Source organism: Pecten maximus, chromosome 16, assembly GCF_902652985.1.
Source record: "Pecten maximus chromosome 16, xPecMax1.1, whole genome shotgun sequence".
Taxonomy (NCBI): domain Eukaryota; kingdom Metazoa; phylum Mollusca; class Bivalvia; order Pectinida; family Pectinidae; genus Pecten; species Pecten maximus.
The window spans coordinates 34,281,628-34,303,874 of record NC_047030.1 but is presented as its reverse complement, the minus strand read 5'-3'; the positions used below and the strand labels follow the sequence as shown (position 1 = coordinate 34,303,874).

Below are 22,247 nucleotides of genomic sequence, written 5' to 3'. Positions count from 1 at the left end.
AACAAAGCTTAGGTAAGATATAAATGTATAGTGATGAATGTTTGTTTGCAGCCTCAGTAACAGTTTGAACAATTTCCATATTTGAACCGAACTTATCCTAATGCACTGTACTTATGGCCCTTTGCAGTTTAGATATTAGGCCAAAAGCATGATGTATGAACATAATTCATATAAGTGACCCTGACCTTTTTTCAATGTCACAGTGGTCAACTGTATCCAATCTTGTTTAAACCAAAAACCCGCCTGTCAGTATACATATCAGAACTCTGGTAAGCGATAACGCCCACAGGCCTCTTGTTTATTCACACTTTTGTAAGTATAAGATAATAATGCAGCTGAAACTTGCTCTAGCCTTATTTCAAATTTGTTCCCTTTTTCTTTGTTGTTAGTTAAGCTGTGACCAATATATGAAGTAGCTGGTGGCTACCTCAGTGAATATTTTAAGGAAGGATAACCAGAACGCTAAGGTACATGTAAATTGTCTTGCGCATGGATACAACCAAACCACTTTGATATTTAAAATCTAGCATTAGTACTTACACTTCACGAATCTTGTCTTCATTGGTTTTGCTATAACATGAGATTTTAAAGACAACATTAGAGAACACTTTATTACATTTGAATTACATTACATAAGAATGTAGTCTTTCTTACAAAGAACTAAGTAGTACATTCCTATAGACTGATACGAGTACCAGGTTTTTGATTTTTGTCTATAAAATTTGAAGTTAAGAAGAATTATTTGTAATCTCTATTTAATTTAACATGCATTATTTGACTTGGTAATAAATTATGATTGTTCACAACAAAAAGGCATTACAAAACTTATATTAGCTTTCCACCAGAATATGGGGCGTTATGTTACCATGGAAACATTGAAAAATACTCACCTATGTACAGATGCATCAGCCATTCTTGTTTCAGAATATTTCAGGAATGCGTGCCTGTCTATAACGCAAACAAAAATCGCCACATGTATATTTTACTGTATAGAAGAGTTCAATAATGTCATTCTTTGACGATAACAATTATATCACTCATATGCTTTAATGAAATAGTAACTTGAAAAAATGGGAAATTTAACAATATAAGGTTTCGAAAGATTCACAGGGGGTAGGCGCGGACCTTAGCGACAAAAATAATTGTCAGATGAACAAGAGGCCCAATGGGCCTGTATCGCTCATCTGGCTCTACACCAACTTTGAAGTTGATTGATGTCATTTCTACACATACTATGCTGATTACCTCTTTATTCAAATATCAGTGTATGCTTGGTTTTTCATATCAATACATTTTCTAGTCCATTCCAGCATAATATTTGCCTAATATCAGGTTTCATAGAATCTTGGCTATCGCAAAATTATTTAAGATTTAAGCGGATTTCACCCCTGTGACCATGAATGTAGGTCAAGGTAATTTATTTGAACAAGCTTTATAGCCCTTTACGCCAGCATGCTACAGGCCCACTATTAAGTCCCTGGGACTCTTGGTTATTGAGAAGAAGTCGTTCGAAGATTATAGCCTATTTCACCCATGTGACCTTGAATGAAGGTCAAAGTCATTCAGTAGAACAAACTTTGTAGCCCTTTACCCCAGCATGTTACAGACCCAATATCAAGTCCCTAGGCATCTTGGTTATTAAGGAGAAGTTGTTTGAAGAGTATAGCCTATTTGACCCATGTGACCTTGAATGAAGGTCAAGGTCATTTATTTGAAAAAACTTGGTAGCCCTTCATCCCAGCATGCTACAGGCCAAATATAAAGTCCCTGTGCCTCTTGGTTATTGAGAAGAGGTCGTTGGAAGATTATAGCCTTTTTGACCCATGTGACCTTGAATGAAGGTCAAGGTCATTTATTTGAACAAACTTGGTAGCCGTTCATCCCAGCATGCTACAGGTACAATATCAAGTCCCTGGGCATCTTGGTTATTGAGAAAAAGTCGTTGGAAGATTATAGCCTTTTTGACCCATGTGACTTTGAATGAAGGTCAAGGTCATTAATTTGAACAAACTTGGTAGCGCTTCACCCCAGCATGCAACAGGCCGAATATCAAGTCCCTGGGCCTCTTGGTTATTGAGAAGAAGTCGTTTGAAGATTACAGCCTTTTTTACCCATGCGACGTTGAATGAAGGTCAAGGTCATTTATTTGAACAAACTTGGTAGCCCTTCACCCCAGCATGCTACAGACCCAATATCAAGTTCCTAGACATCTTGGTTATTAACGAGAAGTTGTTTGAAGATTAGAGCCTATTCGACCCATTTGACCTTGAATGAAGGTGAAGGTCATTTATTTGAACAAACTTAGTAGCCCTTCATCCCAGCATGCTACAGGCCAAATATCAAGTTCCTGGGCCTCTTGGTTATTGAGAAAAAGTCGTTGGAAGACTATAGCCTTTTTGACCCATGTGACGTTGAATGAAGGTCTAGGTCATTTATTTGAACAAACTTGGTAGCGCTTCCTCCCAGCATGCTACAGGCCACATATCAAGTCCCTGGGCCCCTTGGTTATTGAGAAGAAGTCGTTGGAAGATTATAGCCTTTTTGACCCATGTGACCTTGAATGAAGGTCAAGGTCATTTATTTGAACAAACTTGGTAGCCCTTCACCCCAGCATGCCACAGGCCACATATCAAGTCCCTGGGCCTCTTGGTTATTGAGAAGAAGTTATTTGAAAATTATAGCCTATTTGACCCATGTGACCTTGAATGGAGGTCAAGGTCATTTATTTGAACAAACTTGGTAGCACTTCATCCCAGCATGCCACAGGCCGAATATCAAGTCCCTTGGCCTCTTGGTTATTGAGAAGAAGTCGTTGGAAGATTATAGCCTTTTTGACCCATGTGACCTTGAATGAAGGTCAAGGTCATTTATTTGAACAAACTTGGTAGCGCTTCCTCCCAGCATGCTACAGGCCACATATCAAGTCCCTGGGCCTCTTGGTTATTGAGAAGAAGTTATTTGAAAATTATAGCCTATTTGACCCATGTGACCTTGAATGAAGGTCAAGGTCATTTATTTGAACAAACTTGGTAGCACTTCATCCCAGCATGCCACAGGCCGAATATCAAGTCCCTTGGCCTCTTGGTTATTTAGAAGAAGTTGTTTGAAGATTAAAGCCTATTTCACCCATGTGACCTTGAATGGAGGTCAAGGTCATTTATTTAAACAAACTTGGTAGCATTATCACAGCATGCAACAGGCCGAATATCAAGTCCCTGGGCCTCTTGGTTATTGAGAAGAAGTCGTTGGAAGATTACAGCCTTTTTTACCCATGCGACGTTGAATGAAGGTCAAGGTCATTTATTTGAACAAACTTGGTAGCCCTTCACCCCAGCATGCTACAGACCCAATATCAAGTTCCTAGACATCTTGGTTATTAACGAGAAGTTGTTTGAAGATTAGAGCCTATTCGACCCATTTGACCTTGAATGAAGGTCAAGGTCATTTATTTGAACAAACTTAGTAGCCCTTCATCCCAGCATGCTACAGGCCAAATATCAAGTTCCTGGGCCTCTTGGTTATTGAGAAGAAGTCGTTAGAAGATTATAGCCTTTTTTACCCATGTGACCTTGAATGAAGGTCAAGGTCATTTATTTGAACAAACTTGGTACCGCTTCCTCCCAGTATGCTACAGGCCACATATCAAGTCCCTGGGCCTCTTGGTTATTGAGGAGAAGTTATTTGAAAATTATAGCCTATTTGACCCATGTGACCTTGAATGAAGGTCAAGGTCATTTATTTGAACAAACTTGGTAGCACTTCATCCCAGCATGCCACAGGCCGAATATCAAGTCCCTTGGCCTCTTGGTTATTGAGAAGAAGTCGTTGGAAGATTATAGCCTTTTTGACTATGTGACCTTGAATGAAGGTCAAGGTGATTTATTTGAACAAACTTGGTAGCGCTTCCTCCCAGCATGCTACAGGCCACATATCAAGTCCCTGGGCATCTTGGTTATTAAGAAGATGTCGTTGGAAGATTATAGCCTTTTTGACCCAAGTGACTTTGAATGAAGATCAAGGTCATTTATTTGAACAAACTTGGTAGCCCTTCACACCAGCATGCTCCAGGCGCAATATCAAGTCCCTGGGCCTCTTGGTTATAGAGAAGAAGTTGTTGGAAGATTATAGCCTATTTCACCCATGTGACCTTGAATGAAGGTCAAGGTCATTTATTTGAACAAACTTGGTAGTCCTTCACCCCAGCATGCTACAGACCCAATATCAAGTTCCTAGACATCTTGGTTATTAACGAGAAGTTGTTTGAAGATTAAAGCCTATTCGACCCATTTGACCTTGAATGAAGGTCAAGGTCATTTATTTGAACAAACTTAGTAGCCCTTCATCCCAGCATGCTACAGGCCCAACATCAAGTCCCTGGGCCTCTTTGTTATTGAGAAGAAGTTGTTTGAAAATTATAGCCTATTTGACCCATGTGACCTTGAATGAAGGTCAAGGTCATTTATTTGAACAAACTTGGTAGCACTTCATCCCAGCATGCCACAGGCCGAATATCAAGTCTCTGGGCCTCTTGGTTATTGAGAAGAAGTGGTTGGAAGATTATAGCCTTTTTGACCCATTTGACCTTGAATGAAGGTCAAGGTCATTTATTTGAACAAACATGCTAGCCATTCATCCCAGCATGCTACAGGTCCAATATAAAGTCCCTGGGCCTCTTGGTTATAGAGAAGAAGTTGTTGGAAGATTATAGCCTATTTCACCCATGTGACCTTGAATGAAGGTCAAGGTCATTTATTTGAACAAACTTGGTAGCCCTTCACCCCAGCATGCTACAGGCCCAATATCGAGTCCATGGGCCTCTTGGTTATTTAGAAGAAGTTGTTTGAAGATTAAAGCCTATTTCACCCATGTGACATTGAATGGAGGTCAAGGTCATTTATTTAAACAAACTTGGTAGCATTATCACAGCATGCCACAGGCCGAATATCAAGTCCCTGGGCCTCTTGGTTATTGAGAAGAAGTCGTTGGAAGATTACAGCCTTTTTGACCCATGCGACGTTGAATGAAGGTCAAGGTCATTTATTTGAACAAACTTGGTAGTCCTTCACCCCAGCATGCTACAGACCCAATATCAAGTTCCTAGACATCTTGGTTATTAACGAGAAGTTGTTTGAAGATTAGAGCCTATTCGACCCATGTGACCTTGAATGAAGCTGAAGGTCATTATTTGAACAAACTTAGTAGCCCTTCATCCCAGGATGCTACAGGCCAAATATCAAGTTCCTGGGCCTCTTTGAAAAAAACTTGGTAGCCCTTCACCCCAGCATGCTACAGGCCCAACATCAAGTCCCTGGGCCTCTTGGTTATTGAGAAGAAGTTGTTTGAAAATTATAGCCTATTTGACCCATGTGACCTTGAATGAAGGTCAAGGTCATTTATTTGAACAAACTTGGTAGCACTTCATCCCAGCATGCCACAGGCCGAATATCAAGTCTCTGGGCCTCTTGGTTATTGAGAAGAAGTCGTTGGAATATTAGAGCCTATTCGACCCATTTGACTTTGAATGAAGGTGAAGGTCATTTATTTGAACAAACTTAGTAGCCCTTCATCCCAGCATGCTACAGGCCCAACATCAAGTCCCTGGGCCTTTTTGTTATAGAGAAGAAGTTGTTTGAAAATTATAGCCTATTTGACCCATGTGACCTTGAATGAAGGTCAAGGTCATTTATTTGAACAAACTTGGTAGCGCTTCCTCCCAGTATGCTACAGGCCACATATCAAGTCCCTGGGCCTCTTGGTTATTGAGAAGAAGTTATTTGAAAATTATAGCCTATTTGACCCATGTGACCTTGAATGAAGGTCAAGGTCATTTATTTGAACAAACTTGGTAGCACTTCATCCCAGCATGCCACAGGCCGAATATCAAGTCCCTTGGCCTCTTGGTTATTTAGAAGAAGTTGTTTGAAGATTAAAGCCTATTTCACCCATGTGACCTTGAATGGAGGTCAAGGTCATTTATTTAAACAAACTTGGTAGCATTATCACAGCATGCAACAGGCCGAATATCAAGTCCCTGGGCCTCTTGGTTATTGAGAAGAAGTCGTTTGAAGATTACAGCCTTTTTTACCCATGCGACGTTGAATGAAGGTCAAGGTCATTTATTTGAACAAACTTGGTAGCCCTTCACCCCAGCATGCTACAGACCCAATATCAAGTTCCTAGACATCTTGGTTATTAACGAGAAGTTGTTTGAAGATTAGAGCCTATTCGACCCATTTGACCTTGAATGAAGGTGAAGGTCATTTATTTGAACAAACTTAGTAGCCCTTCATCCCAGCATGCTACAGGCCAAATATCAAGTTCCTGGGCCTCTTGGTTATTGAGAAGAAGTCGTTGGAAGACTATAGCCTTTTTGACCCATGTGACGTTGAATGAAGGTCTAGGTCATTTATTTGAACAAACTTGGTAGCGCTTCCTCCCAGCATGCTACAGGCCACATATCAAGTCCCTGGGCCCCTTGGTTATTGAGAAGAAGTCGTTGGAAGATTATAGCCTTTTTGACCCATGTGACCTTGAATGAAGGTCAAGGTCATTTATTTGAACAAACTTGGTAGCCCTTCACCCCAGCATGCCACAGGCCACATATCAAGTCCCTGGGCCTCTTGGTTATTGAGAAGAAGTTATTTGAAAATTATAGCCTATTTGACCCATGTGACCTTGAATGGAGGTCAAGGTCATTTATTTGAACAAACTTGGTAGCACTTCATCCCAGCATGCCACAGGCCGAATATCAAGTCCCTTGGCCTCTTGGTTATTGAGAAGAAGTCGTTGGAAGATTATAGCCTTTTTGACCCATGTGACCTTGAATGAAGGTCAAGGTCATTTATTTGAACAAACTTGGTAGCGCTTCCTCCCAGCATGCTACAGGCCACATATCAAGTCCCTGGGCATCTTGGTTATTGAGAAGATGTCGTTTGAAGATTATAGCCTATTTCACCCATGTGACCTTGAATGAAGATCAAGGTCATTTATTTGAACAAACTTGGTAGCCCTTCACCCCAGCATGCTACAGGCCAATATCAAGTCCCTTGGCCTCTTGGTTATTTAGAAGAAGTTGTTTGAAGATATAGCCTATTTCACCCATGTGACCTTGAATGGAGGTCAAGGTCATTTATTTAAACAAACTTGGTAGCATTATCACAGCATGCAACAGGCCGAATATCAAGTCCCTGGGCCTCTTGGTTATTGAGAAGAAGTCGTTTGAAGATTACAGCCTTTTTTACCCATGCGACGTTGAATGAAGGTCAAGGTCATTTATTTGAACAAACTTGGTAGCCCTTCACCCCAGCATGCTACAGACCCAATATCAAGTTCCTAGACATCTTGGTTATTAACGAGAAGTTGTTTGAAGATTAGAGCCTATTCGACCCATTTGACCTTGAATGAAGGTCGAAGGTCATTTATTTGAACAAACTTAGTAGCCCTTCATCCCAGCATGCTACAGGCCAAATATCAAGTTCCTGGGCCTCTTGGTTATTGAGAAGAAGTCGTTGGAAGATTATAGCCTTTTTGACCCATGTGACCTTGAATGAAGGTCAAGGTCATTTATTTGAACAAACTTGGTAGCGCTTCCTCCCAGCATGCTACAGGCCACATATCAAGTCCCTGGGCCTCTTGGTTATTGAGAAGAAGTCGTTGAAGATTATAGCCTATTTGACCCATGTGACCTTGAATGAAGGTCAAGGTCATTTATTTGAACAAACTTGGTAGCCCTTCATCCCCAGCATGCCACAGGCCAATATCAAGTCCCTGGGCCTCTTGGTTATTGAGAAGAAGTTCGTTTGAAAATTATAGCCTATTTGACCCATGTGACCTTGAATGAAGGTCAAGGTCATTTATTTGAACAAACTTGGTAGCACTTCATCCCAGCATGCCACAGGCCGAATATCAAGTCCCTGGGCCTCTTGGTTATTGAGAAGAAGTCGTTGGAAGATTATAGCCTTTTTGACCCATGTGACCTTGAATGAAGGTCAAGGTCATTTATTTGAACAAACTTGGTAGCGCCTTCATCCCAGCATGCTACAGGCCACATATCAAGTCCCTGGGCCTCTTGGTTATTAGAGAAGAAGTTGTTGGAAGATTATAGCCTATTTCACCCATGTGACCTTGAATGAAGATCAAGGTCATTTATTTGAACAACTTGGTAGCCCTTCACCCCAGCATGCTACAGGCCCAATATCAAGTCCCTGGCCTCTTGGTTATTTAGAAGAAGTTGTTTGAAGATTATAGCCTATTTCACCCATGTGACCTTGAATGGAGGTCAAGGTCATTTATTTGAACAAACTTGGTAGCACTTCATCACAGCATGCCACAGGCCGAATATCAAGTCCCTGGGCCTCTTGGTTATTGAGAAGAAGTCGTTTGAAGATTACAGCCTTTTTGACCCATGCGACGTTGAATGAAGATCAAGGTCATTTATTTGAACAAACTTGGTAGCCCTTCACCCCAGCATGCTACAGACCCAATATCAAGTTCCTAGACATCTTGGTTATTAACGAGAAGTTGTTTGAAGATTAGAGCCTATTCGACCCATGTGACCTTGAATGAAGGTGAAGGTCATTATTTGAACAAACTTAGTAGCCCTTCATCCCAGCATGCTACAGGCCAAATATCAAGTTCCTGGGCCTCTTGGTTATTGAGAAGAAGTCGTTGGAAGATTATAGCCTTTTTGACCCATGTGACCGTTGAATGAAGGTCAAGGTCATTTATTTGAACAAACTTGGTAGCACTTCCTCCCAGCATGCTACAGGCCCAACTATCAAGTCCCTGGGCCTCTTGGTTATTGAGAAGAAGTTGTTTGAAGATTATAGCCTATTTGACCCATGTGACCTTGAATGAAGGTCAAGGTCATTTATTTGAACAAACTTGGTAGCAATTCATCCCAGCATGCCACAGGCCGAATATCAAGTCTCTGGTACTCTTGGTTATTGAGAAGAAGTCGTTGGAAGATTATAGCCTTTTTGACCCATGCGACGTTGAATGAAGGTCTAGGTCATTTATTTGAACAAACTTGGTAGCGCTTCCTCCCAGCATGCTACAGGCCACATATATAAAGTCCCTGGGCCTCTTGGTTATTGAGAAGAAGTCGTTGGAAGATTATAGCCTTTTTGACCCATGTGACCTTGAATGAAGGTCAAGGTAATTTATTTGAACAAACTTGGTAGCCCTTCCTCCCAGCATGCTACAGGCCACATATCAAGTCCCTGGGCCTCTTGGTTATTGAGAAGAGTTATTTGAAAATTATAGCCTATTTGACCCATGTGACCTTGAATGAAGGTCAAGGTCATTTATTTGAACAAACTTGGTAGCACTTCATCCCAGCATGCCACAGGCCGAATATCAAGTCCCTTGGCCCTCTTGGTTATTTAGAAGAAGTTGTTTGAAGATTATAGCCTATTTCACCCATGTGACCTTGAATGAGGTCAAGGTCATTTATTTGAACAAACTTGGTAGCACTTCCTCCCAGCATGCCACAGGCCGACATATCAAGTCCCTGGGCCTCTTGGTTATTGAGAAGAATGTCGTTTGAAGATTACAGCCTATTTCACCCATGCTGACGTTGAATGAAGATCAAGGTCATTTATTTGAACAAACTTGGTAGCCCTTCACCCCAGCATGCTACAGGCCCAATATCAAGTCCCTTGGCCTCTTGGTTATTTAGAAGAAGTTGTTTGAAGATTATAGCCTATTTCACCCATGTGACCTTGAATGGAGGTCAAGGTCATTTATTTGAAACAAACTTGGTAGCACTTCATCCAAGCATGCCACAGGCCGAATATCAAGTCCCTGGGCCTCTTGGTTATTGAGAAGAAGTCGTTTGAAGATTACAGCCTTTTTGACCCATGCGACGTTGAATGAAGATCAAGGTCATTTATTTGAACAAACTTTGTAGCCCTTCACCCCAGCATGCTACAGACCCAATATCAAGTTCCTAGACATCTTGGTTATTAACGAGAAGTTGTTTGAAGATTAGAGCCTATTCGACCCATGTGACCTTGAATGAAGGTGAAGGTCATTATTTGAACAAACTTAGTAGCCCTTCATCCCAGCATGCTACAGGCCAATATCAAGTTCCTGGGCCTCTTGGTTATTGAGAAGAAGTCGTTGGAAGACTTATAGCCTTTTTGACCCATGTGACCTGTGAATGAAGGTCAAGGTAATTTATTTGAACAAACTTGGTAGCGCTTCCTCCCAGCATGCTACAGGCCACATATCAAGTCCCTGGGCCCCTTGGTTATTGAGAAGAAGTCGTTGGAAGATTATAGCCTTTTTGACCCATGTGACCTTGAATGAAGGTCAAGGTCATTTATTTGAACAAACTTGGTAGCCCTTCACCCCAGCATGCCACAGGCCACATATCAAGTCCCTGGGCCTCTTGGTTATTGAGAAGAAGTTATTTGAAAATTATAGCCTATTTGACCCATGTGACCTTGAATGGAGGTCAAGGTCATTTATTTGAACAAACTTGGTAGCACTTCATCCCAGCATGCCACAGGCCGAATATCAAGTCCCTTGGCCTCTTGGTTATTGAGAAGAAGTCGTTGGAAGATTATAGCCTTTTTGACCCATGTGACCTTGAATGAAGGTCAAGGTCATTTATTTGAACAAACTTGGTAGCGCTTCCTCCCAGCATGCTACAGGCCACATATCAAGTCCCTGGGCATCTTGGTTATTGAGAAGATGTCGTTGGAAGATTATAGCCTATTTCACCCATGTGACTTTGAATGAAGATCAAGGTCATTTATTTGAACAAACTTGGTAGCCCTTCACCCCAGCATGCTACAGGCCCAATATCAAGTCCCTTGGCCTCTTGGTTATTTAGAAGAAGTTGTTTGAAGATTATAGCCTATTTCACCCATGTGACCTTGAATGGAGGTCAAGGTCATTTATTTGAACAAACTTGGTAGCACTTCATCCAAGCATGCCACAGGCCGAATATCAAGTCCCTGGGCCTCTTGGTTATTGAGAAGAAGTCGTTTGAAGATTACAGCCTTTTTGACCCATGCGACGTTGAATGAAGATCAAGGTCATTTATTTGAACAAACTTGTAGCCCTTCACCCCAGCATGCTACAGACCCAATATCAAGTTCCTAGACATCTTGGTTATTAACGAGAAGTTGTTTGAAGATTAGAGCCTATTCGACCCATGTGACCTTGAATGAAGGTGAAGGTCATTATTTGAACAAACTTAGTAGCCCTTCATCCCAGCATGCTACAGGCCAAATATCAAGTTCCTGGGCCTCTTGGTTATTGAGAAGAAGTCGTTGGAAGATTATAGCCTTTTTGACCCATGTGACCTGGAATGAAGGTCAAGGTAATTTATTTGAACAAACTGGTAGCACTTCCTCACAGCATGCTACAGGCCAACATCAAGTCCCTGGGCCTCTTTGTTATTGAGAAGAAAAGTTGTTTGAAAATTATAGCCTATTTGACCCATGTGACCTTGAATGAAGGTCAAGGTCATTTATTTGAACAAACTTGGTAGCAATTCATCCCAGCATGCCACAGGCCGAATATCAAGTCTCTGGTACTCTTGGTTATTGAGAAGAAGTCGTTGGAAGATTATAGCCTTTTTGACCCATGCGACGTTGAATGAAGGTCTAGGTCATTTTCTTGAACAAAACTTGGTAGCGCTTCCTCCCAGCATGCTACAGGCACATATCAAGTCCCCTGGGCCCCCTTGGTTATTGAGAAGAAGTCGTGGAAAGATTATAGCCTTTTTGACCCATGTGACCTTGAATGAAGGTCAAGGTCATTTATTTTGAACTACAACTTGGTAGCCCTTCACCCCAGCATGCCACAGGCCCATATCAAGTCCCTGGGCCTCTTGGTTATTGAGAAGTTATTTGAAAATTATAGCCTATTTGACCCATGTGACCTTGAATGGAGGTCAAGGTCATTTATTTGAACAAACTTGGTAGCACTTCATCCCAGCATGCCACAGGCCGAATATCAAGTCCCTTGGCCTCTTGGTTATTGAGAAGAAGTCGTTGGAAGATTATAGCCTTTTTGACCCATGTGACCTTGAATGAAGGTCAAGGTCATTTATTTGAACAAACTTGGTAGCGCTTCCTCCCAGCATGCTACAGGCCACATATCAAGTCCCTGGGCATCTTGGTTATTGAGAAGATGTCGTTGGAAGATTATAGCCTATTTCACCCATGTGACTTTGAATGAAGATCAAGGTCATTTATTTGAACAAACTTGGTAGCCCTTCACCCCAGCATGCTACAGGCCCAATATCAAGTCCCTTGGCCTCTTGGTTATTTAGAAGAAGTTGTTTGAAGATTATAGCCTATTTCACCCATGTGACCTTGAATGGAGGTCAAGGTCATTTATTTGAACAAACTTGGTAGCACTTCATCCAAGCATGCCACAGGCCGAATATCAAGTCCCTGGGCCTCTTGGTTATTGAGAAGAAGTCGTTTGAAGATTACAGCCTTTTTGACCCATGCGACGTTGAATGAAGATCAAGGTCATTTATTTGAACAAACTTTGTAGCCCTTCACCCCAGCATGCTACAGACCCAATATCAAGTTCCTAGACATCTTGGTTATTAACGAGAAGTTGTTTGAAGATTAGAGCCTATTCGACCCATGTGACCTTGAATGAAGGTGAAGGTCATTATTTGAACAAACTTAGTAGCCCTTCATCCCAGCATGCTACAGGCCAAATATCAAGTTCCTGGGCCTCTTGGTTATTGAGAAGAAGTCGTTGGAAGATTATAGCCTTTTTGACCCATGTGACCTGGAATGAAGGTCAAGGTAATTTATTTGAACAAACTTGGTAGCACTTCCTCCCAGCATGCTACAGGCCCAACATCAAGTCCCTGGGCCTCTTTGTTATTGAGAAGAAGTTGTTTGAAAATTATAGCCTATTTGACCCATGTGACCTTGAATGAAGGTCAAGGTCATTTATTTGAACAAACTTGGTAGCAATTCATCCCAGCATGCCACAGGCCGAATATCAAGTCTCTGGTACTCTTGGTTATTGAGAAGAAGTCGTTGGAAGATTATAGCCTTTTTGACCCATGTGACCTTGAATGAAGGTCAAGGGGATTTATTTGAACAAACTTGGTAGCGCTTCCTCCCAGCATGCTACAGGCCACATATCAAGTCCCTGGGCCTCTTGGTTATTGAGAAGAAGTCGTTGGAAGATTATAGCCTTTTTGACCCATGTGACCTTGAATGAAGGTCAAGGTCATTTATTTGAACAAACTTGGTAGCGCTTCCTCCCAGCATGCTACAGGCCACATATCAAGTCCCTGGGCATCTTGGTTATTGAGAAGATGTCGTTGGAAGATTATAGCCTATTTCACCCATGTGACTTTGAATGAAGATCAAGGTCATTTATTTGAACAAACTTGGTAGCCCTTCACCCCAGCATGCTACAGGCCCAATATCAAGTCCCTTGGCCTCTTGGTTATTTAGAAGAAGTTGTTTGAAGATTATAGCCTATTTCACCCATGTGACCTTGAATGGAGGTCAAGGTCATTTATTTGAACAAACTTGGTAGCACTTCATCCAAGCATGCCACAGGCCGAATATCAAGTCCCTGGGCCTCTTGGTTATTGAGAAGAAGTCGTTTGAAGATTACAGCCTTTTTGACCCATGCGACGTTGAATGAAGATCAAGGTCATTTATTTGAACAAACTTGGTAGCCCTTCACCCCAGCATGCTACAGACCCAATATCAAGTTCCTAGACATCTTGGTTATTAACGAGAAGTTGTTTGAAGATTAGAGCCTATTCGACCCATGTGACCTTGAATGAAGGTGAAGGTCATTATTTGAACAAACTTAGTAGCCCTTCATCCCAGCATGCTACAGGCCAAATATCAAGTTCCTGGGCCTCTTGGTTATTGAGAAGAAGTCGTTGGAAGATTATAGCCTTTTTGACCCATGTGACCTGGAATGAAGGTCAAGGTAATTTATTTGAACAAACTTGGTAGCACTTCCTCCCAGCATGCTACAGGCCCAACATCAAGTCCCTGGGCCTCTTTGTTATTGAGAAGAAGTTGTTTGAAAATTATAGCCTATTTGACCCATGTGACCTTGAATGAAGGTCAAGGTCATTTATTTGAACAAACTTGGTAGCAATTCATCCCAGCATGCCACAGGCCGAATATCAAGTCTCTGGTACTCTTGGTTATTGAGAAGAAGTCGTTGGAAGATTATAGCCTTTTTGACCCATGTGACCTTGAATGAAGGTCAAGGGGATTTATTTGAACAAACTTGGTAGCGCTTCCTCCCAGCATGCTACAGGCCACATATCAAGTCCCTGGGCCTCTTGGTTATTGAGAAGAAGTCGTTGGAAGATTATAGCCTTTTTGACCCATGTGACCTTGAATGAAGGTCAAGGTCATTTATTTGAACAAACTTGGTAGCACGTCATCCCAGCATGCCACAGGCCGAATATCAAGTCTCTGGTCCTCTTGGTTATTGAGAAGAAGTCGTTGGAAGATTATAGCCTTTTTGACCCATGTGACCTTGAATGAAGGTCAAGGGGATTTATTTGAACAAACTTGGTAGCGCTTCCTCCCAGCATGCTACAGGCCCAATATCAAGTCCCTGGGCCTCTTGGTTATTTAGAAGAAGTTGTTTGAAGATTATAGCCTATTTCACCCATGTGACCTTGAATGGAGGTCAAGGTCATTTATTTGAACAAACTTGGTAGCACTTCATCCAAGCATGCCACAGGCCGAATATCAAGTCCCTGGGCCTCTTGGTTATTGAGAAGAAGTCGTTTGAAGATTACAGCCTTTTTGACCCATGCGACGTTGAATGAAGATCAAGGTCATTTATTTGAACAAACTTGGTAGCCCTTCACCCCAGCATGCTACAGACCCAATATCAAGTTCCTAGACATCTTGGTTATTAACGAGAAGTTGTTTGAAGATCAGAGCCTATTCGACCCATGTGACCTTGAATGAAGGTCAAGGTCATTTATATGAGCAAACTTGGTAGCGCTTTCTCCCAGCATGCTACAGGCCACATACCAAGTCCCTGGGCCTCTTGGTTATTGAGAAGAAGTCGTTGGAAGACTATAGCCTTTTTGACCCATGCGACGTTGAATGAAGGTCTAGGTCATTTATTTGAACAAAGTTGGTAGCCCTTCACTCCAGCATACTACAGGCCACATATCAAGTCCCAGGGCCTCTTGGTTATTGAGAAGAAGTTGTTTGAAAATTATAGCCTATTTGACCCATGTGACCTTAAATGAAGGTCAAGGTCATTTATTTGAACAAACTTGGTAGCACTTCATCCCAGCATGCTACAGGCCGAATATCAAGTCCCTTGGCCTCTTGGTTATTGAGAAGAAGTCGTTGGAAGATTATAGCCTTTCTGACCCATGTGACCTTGAATGAAGGTCAAGGGGATTTATTTGAACAAACTTGGTAGCGCTTCCTCCCAGCATGCTACAGGCCACATATCAAGTCCCTGGGCCCCTTGGTTATTGAGAAGAAGTCGTTGGAAGATTATAGCCTTTTTGACCCATGTGACCTTGAATGAAGGTCAAGGTCATTTATTTGAACAAACTTGGTAGCCCTTCACCCCAGCATGCTACAGGCCACATATCAAGTCCCTGGCATCTTGGTTATTGAGAAGATGTCGTTGGAAGATTATAGCCTATTTCACCCATGTGACTTTGAATAGAGATCAAGGTCATTTATTTGAACAAACTTGGTAGCACTTCATCCAAGCATGCCACAGGCCGAATATCAAGTCCCTGGGCCTCTTGGTTATTGAGAAGAAGTCGTTTGAAGATTACAGCCTTTTTGACCCATGCGACGTTGAATGAAGATCAAGGTCATTTATTTGAACAAACTTGGTAGCCCTTCACCCCAGCATGCTACAGACCCAATATCAAGTTCCTAGACATCTTGGTTATTAACGAGAAGTTGTTTGAAGATCAGAGCCTATTCGACCCATGTGACCTAGAATGAAGGTCAAGGTCATTTGTATGAGCAAACTTGGTAGCGCTCTCTCCCAGCATGCTACAGGCCACATACCAAGTCCCTGGGCCTCTTGGTTATTGAGAAGAAGTCGTTGGAAGATTATAGCCTATTTGACCCATGCGACGTTGAATGAAGGTCTAGGTCATTTATTTGAACAAACTTGGTAGCCCTTCACCCCAGCATGCTACAGGCCCAATATCAAGTCCCTGGGCCTCTTGGTTATTTAGAAGAAGTTGTTTGAAGATTATAGCCTATTTCACCCATGTGACCTTGAATGGAGGTCAAGGTCATTTATTTGAACAAACTTGGTAGCACTTCATCCAAGCATGCCACAGGCCGAATATCAAGTCCCTGGGCCTCTTGGTTATTGAGAAGAAGTGGTTGGAAGATTATAGCCTTTTTGACCCCATGTGACCTTGAATGAAGGTCAAGTGCTCGGTGCTCCCCCTGACATTTTTTTCTCGTTTCGACTTCTCTCGGAATTTCGTCTCCTGCCGTCCTTGCAAATGTAAGAAACAACTTGTCTAGATTTTGCATAATTGACTATATACAGAAGTGGAAGTGTTCATCTTTTGTGAAAGACCAGCTTGGTCTAGAATTTACAATTGATAATTTGATCAGATTTAAAAGACGTGGTGTATAGAGGAAAACAATTGGCTTTGAAAGATGTGCAGGCCCCGGAACAAAATGTGTCTCCCTGCGAGAAATTAATAAGGCTTCCCTTTCAATCATATTTACGGCTAATAAATATATTTTACATAATATATGAAGTCACCTGGGGACTTTGTGTCTGTATATTTGACGGGCTACGTATTTTAATTTAACCTGTTCATATTTGGTTTGAGGTGTTTATCTTATTTTAAGGGTCATCTATATAGCAGAATAGTGTTGAATTTCAAACACGAATAAATACCTTAAGATTTGCACAAAAAATATCATGTAATATACCAAAATATTTGTTTGGACATGTAGCTTCTTACAATCACCAATAATATGCTATAGATGCTACCAGTTTCTTCTGTAGAGTAACTTTGTGGTAAGATTTGGCATGGAATAATTCTAAGTCACGCAAATGATCAAACCTGAAAAATAGCCATGCTGTTATGTTCACAAGTGTCTATAGCACAGGGTAGGAGCATTTGTTTGACCGGATTTTACTGTATGTACGTATAAACACTTATTTTGTTTTGACCTTGAAATGCAAATGGCGGCTGAAAATAATATTACACAAATATGGCTTAAAGGAGGCATTTCAGTTAATAACAAAACTCCTATATCGTACTTTTAAGACATCTCATCAAAGTAACATGAACATTTGAATGTCAATTGTTAAAATGATGAGTTTGCAGCCTTTTTCAGAAATAGGCATATTTTACCTCAAACTCAACGGTTGAACATTTTTTCATAAAAGCAGTCTTCTTGCCACTTCAAGAATACTTTATATTGTCTAATAAGAGCATTTTTGATGTTTTAAATACCTCCTTATATGCCATATTTGTGTGATATCGTTCACGACCGCCATTTGCAATTCAAGGTCAAAATAAAAACAGCGTTTATACATATAATAACGTCAAAGCTGGTCAAACCAATGCTCCTATTTTGTGCTTTAGACACTTGTGAGCAAAACGACATGGCAAGTTTGTGTAATATATGGGATACAAATGAGTTAATTATGTCCCCCTGAAACGTGCATTTTTCTTACGTTTTGTTGAAATTTACAAACAGCTTAACAAATTACATGTCAACAGTTATGGTCTTTAATAATGAATGTTTTTAATACGCCACTGATTTTGGTTAAAACTGTAAACCACGTTTTACTTTATCAGTTTCAAAACATGTCTCATTTAACACCGTTAAATAGAGAATCTTTTATCGGATCTGACTTGACTGTAATCGTTGAACAAACTTAATAATAACTTCACAGCGCTCCAAAATATCACGAAACGTTTTTCTTAGTATTTTAACTATCACTGAGGGATTTTACTTACCTTCATTTTTTGTTATTACTGCTAAACACGCAACGAATGACGGTTGGAAAGATGCGACTGCGACCTTGAAGGGAAGTATAATTGTCTCTTGTATAGACAGATCTTTAGATTGTAAAATGTTTGTCATCACAAATTTAATTGACAGCTTATTTTTTGTTGAATTTATTTTATTAATTAACTCTACCAGACGGCCACAATTCATAAATGGAAACCCTGTTGGTATTTCACACAACACAGCGCAAAAAATAACGAAAGTTTTATCTCCCTGGAGGGATTCCATGAGAGCGTTAAGTACCTACATGTTTTCGACGGATGTCGATTTTTAATTCATACCTAATTATATGAACGATTTACAGCTGTCATTTGAACGAAAAAGGTGTACATACTTTTTTAAGTTATCAATTAATAACCTATATAGATATTTAAAATAAACATCTATCTATCTAAAATTTCTTCGTTTATCTTTTTTCCCTTGACACTCCTAAGGAATTAATTTATTTCATTGCCATTTTAGGTATATTTCAAGATGAATGACATTTATAGAAAAAAGACTTCGTGTGTGGTTCAAACAATAACCAAAAGCAAAGGCGCGTATCATTTAACCAAATAAGGGTATATTGTCATATTGTATACCTGTAAACATATTAGGTAAAATAAAATCTATTTTCATCTTAATTGTATTTGCGGGGGGAAATGTCAATAGAACCACGCGGTCCTTGGTATTTTGCTATAAGATGTTGCTCTCACGGCATTTCAAAATGGCCCCTGAATGTACTATGTAATAAAGAAATTGGCCAATAGATCTCAATGATCACATGGGTTCTTATATAGCTGTAGTGTGGTGCGGAGACGCCGGTATAAAATGTACACAGTGCAAAAATACATTTATGAATATTTCCCAGTGTAATGTATCCTATTTCGTCTCTATCTTTTTTTTATTGCTGTGACCAAATGAAATGCTAGTGTCATCCTCAGAAAAGTAGAAACTATTGATACAATAACTAATAATTATCTAGAAGTTAAAAAAAATTGTTGAAGAACTTATTCGAAATCGACATTTTGAAACCTTTCTGTCATTGAAATGTCGAAAAGCATCACACCTGATTCAGTAGAATGTTTTCTTACTCGTATAAAACTAACCATTTTAATATGTTCAAATGAATAAATTTAAACTGTTAAATTTAAATGGACCATATCCTCTTAATCCTCCTTTATCATTGCTAAGACGTCGTCTGATTTAACAAAATATTACGCCATATAGTCATTATAGTCTATACTTAATATGCATCAAATATTGATTAAATAAGTTTTTTGCTTTGTTTGTATTGTTCAACGTCCTACTAATGGTTGTGATAACTTAAGTATGACCTCCTCAGGGTGCTCTATTCTACTGCCAATGGATGAACTCGCTGTACCACCCGCACTTTTTTCGAATATTTCGTTCTTAAAAAATGCAAAATAACTTTAGTTTGAATTCCAAACCCTGTCGGAATTTTTGTTTTCTTTTTCTGTTTATAATTCCTGATTTTGTTTGAAAGGTGCCTATTTTTTGTTTAGTCCCGAAAGTTAATCGTAATCTGCTCGTCACGTTTTTCCTTCAAAAAGTGACACGTTTAATTACTTAATGCTTTTGAAAATTGAATATTTAAAATAATGAAATGTATTGAAAATAATGAACGTATTTAATAATAGGTCTTTGCAAATCCCTAATCAGAATTTGGAATTTCCTGTTTTTGCTCGCTTCCTATCGTCAACATTCTAGGTCCTTAGCATCACTGGCGAGACCTAGAAGGACGGAACAGCTTATTTTGTGGTATAATTCACTTTTGCACAACTGTATCTAATTCTTCTCTTTTTGTTTTGAGAAGTCTTCTTATATTATTATTTTTTGTTTAAGTATTGATGTCAGTTTTTTAAAATTTCATCGGGGTATGAAACAAATTTTGTTTGCAAACTGTATGAATCCACGTATGCAAACTGTATGAATCCGCGTAGCGGATTCTCACAGAAGTTTGCGAACAAAATTTGTTTCATACCCCGATGAAACTGAAAAATAATTGACATCAATGCTTATAATTAATTTTTGAAAATGATTTTCTAATTTAAAACATGTTTTATGTACAATTTTACTGGTTTAATTTGGATTATTTTTCTCAAATCAATACGCAACGTCAATTCGCGCCATTCTCGTAATTTCTTTCATAAAAGAATGAAAATAATTTTTCGACCAATCACATTTGAGTATTTACCATGAAAACAAAGAAAAATTAATTATACAATATTAAAGGAAAAGTAGAACACTGGACGGTGAGCCTTCCTGTGAGAGGGCATGGAATATAATATCGATAGCTGTGCGAGAACAGCATTGTTTGCCTATTGATAATGTATGATATGTTCATAATAATTGGTGTTTAGAGATGTCCAACTTTCTGAATCACATTGTAGCCTTTAGGTAACTGAAGCAACATAAAAAAAAAACCATAACTCATCTACTATAACCAAATATGTAAATTAATCTGATTATAGACCACTGAAATAGATGCATTTTAGCACACTGCCTTAACTATGGAATATATCACTCTTTGCTTTTTAATTTGATATTGTACGTATTAATAGTTCAGAAGTATTCGTCTCGAATTGATGTACAGAAACCACTTGAAAATGACTATAAGCAGAAGCAGCTTACATTTGTGTATATGTTGGATGAAATGAAATGTTTTGTCTTAAATAAGAGAGAGTAGAAAGATAATTAAAATCTAAAATTCTTACCTGTTATTCCTTCGTTCTATCCTTATTCCCAGAATTTAAGTATTACCACTGCTGTTTGCTTTCACTACCTGGTTGCGACTATATAAAGTTTTTACCAACTTCGGTTTGCGATTTAATCACTACACACAAGTGGTATGACACGTTAGTCGTAGCATACACAAGTAAAACTGAAAATTAAAACCTTACGTAAAGCAATGAAAGCAATTCAATATGTTTCTCTAGTTAAGAATACGCGAATACTTATACATACATGCTCACATTTCATTCGCTAAAACAGGACCAGGAAGGACTGTTTTTGTCCAATAAGATTATTCCAGCTATTTTTATGCTAAACATCAATGCATGTGGTCGATTAGCAAGAAAAGACGAAACTAAACACTGCCTTATATGTACAGTGTATAAAATCATTAGACAATGTCAACATTTGTAGTAATAAAGTTTCTGTTTTGATTCCTACTGGTATGGTGTAAACTGTATGTTTTACAGATATTTCAAATGACGCGCACTGCCGTCAAGTATCTGCTATAAGGACATCAGACCTTTGGCAGTTCGGCAGCCTAATGTTTGTCAGGTAAAGTGTATTGGTGTCAGTCGAGCACAACAGTTGGTAAATAAGTCTTTTAGCCGGGTATACGAACGAGAAATGCTTTGAGTGACAGCTATGAAGGCGGGGCTAAGACTACGGTTAATCGGGAGAGGAGTATGTTAAATTAGGCGTGCGATATGGAAAATACCTTATCTGACAAGTATGTAGGCGGAGATCAGGCTAAAGCTAGTCGGAGGTCAGCGTAGGAAATATATCTTGATTTAAAAGTCATCGTTATTTTATACAAAAGTGATGGATTGTGCAAACAAAGCAAGAAAAGGCACGAGTCACAAAGTTGTCTTCTTTCGTCAATTGTGTTATTATGTTATATATCAAATAATTAGCACAATTATCATATACACTATATATGTGTTGTTGATCCGAAGTTAAAGATTTGAATTCTCTGTCGTAGTTGTACTGTTATGAATATTTATTATAATCATATGTGTACAATTCGCGTCCGTGTATTTAAATACATTGCGAATAGGTTTGTCACTCTGATCGTGTCAGGATATCGGGCCGACTATCACTGCGTCATTGAAACGTTCATGTGGCGTAGCGGTATAAGCTGTGGGTATTTCTGGCTAGGCGATTGGGTGCCGTAGATCGTGAGTATGAGGCCCGGTCAGGCACGAGTCATCAAGTTGTCTTCCTTATATACGAGCTATGTGTGTAATTCTCGTCAGTTAATGTTATCATATATATTCGCTTGCCAAATGTATTCAATAGGATACTCTAATTTTCGGAAAGGTACCGGATCGTAATCATTGGTCAGCGAAGATGACATTTCACATTCATTTTGATTTGCATGATAGTTTATGAAATATCAATTCTAAAAAAACCTGAAAAAACACAATTAGAATAAAGCGTAATTGTGTATGTGTACCGAATTGAGTCCCAGATCTCTCATTCTCGTAAATGTATTCCTAC

The 22,247-nt window shown here is 39.7% G+C and overlaps 1 long non-coding RNA gene across 1 annotated transcript; it reads right to left on the bottom strand.

Annotated features, from left to right (window-relative positions):
• Window positions 1-540: 540 nt before the first annotated feature.
• LOC117314807 lies at window positions 541-20,899 on the bottom strand. The gene is made up of 3 exons (XR_004529606.1): window positions 20,732-20,899; window positions 891-948; window positions 541-570 (listed from the first exon to the last, which is right to left on the bottom strand). It is a non-coding gene; the product is annotated as an uncharacterized LOC117314807 (long non-coding RNA).
• Between the last annotated feature and the right edge of the window lie 1,348 nt (window positions 20,900-22,247).